This window comes from Orycteropus afer, unplaced genomic scaffold (genome assembly GCF_000298275.1).
Source record: "Orycteropus afer afer isolate SDZICR_OR568_19922 unplaced genomic scaffold, OryAfe1.0 scaffold00014, whole genome shotgun sequence".
NCBI classification, from domain to species: domain Eukaryota; kingdom Metazoa; phylum Chordata; class Mammalia; order Tubulidentata; family Orycteropodidae; genus Orycteropus; species Orycteropus afer.
Genome location: NW_006921601.1, coordinates 5,790,244 through 5,790,810, shown reverse-complemented (window position 1 = coordinate 5,790,810; position 567 = coordinate 5,790,244). Strand labels below are relative to the sequence as shown.

General features: G+C 47.4%; 1 protein-coding gene across 1 annotated transcript in view; it reads left to right on the top strand.

The window, feature by feature from the left end:
- Window positions 1-567, top strand: part of DENND5A (DENN domain containing 5A) — a 105,076-nt gene that overhangs the window by 47,439 nt on the left and 57,070 nt on the right. The gene's annotated exons all lie outside the window — the stretch shown is intronic.

The following is a 567-nucleotide window of genomic DNA, read 5'->3' as shown; positions in this document are numbered from 1 at the left end:
ATGAATTTTGGTTTTCTTCATTCTTCTTTGCTCTGGACAAGGAGAGACCCATTGTTGCATCTAGATGGCAGCTTACTAGCTTTTAAGATCCCAGTCCTTACTCGCCAAAGTAGGAGGTGGAACAGTGTTTTTTATAGCATGTTATGGAAATCAAGCTCGATGTCGCCTGCGACTATGGTCCCAAGCCCACAGGTTTAGCTACTCAGTCCCTCTTGGTAGCTGGCTGTTACCAAGCAGTGACCAGAACCTTGCCCTTTGTCAGCTCTACTATACACCTGGGAGTTCTGCTCATTCACATAAATTTATAGGACCATTGTCTGCCAACCCTATACATATTCTTGGATACACTCTCCATTTCATGTTGTTGTTTTGTGCCGTCGAGTTGGACCTGACTTGTAGCGACTCCGCCTTGGGTTTCCGAGGCAGTAGCACTACGGAAGTAGATTGCCCCATCTCCTGAGGAGTGGCTGATGGGTTTGAACCGCCAGCCTTCTGGTTAGCAGTCAAGTGCCTTAGGCACTACGTTATCAGAGCTCCCCCCCCCCCATTTCATAGACATACCTAATA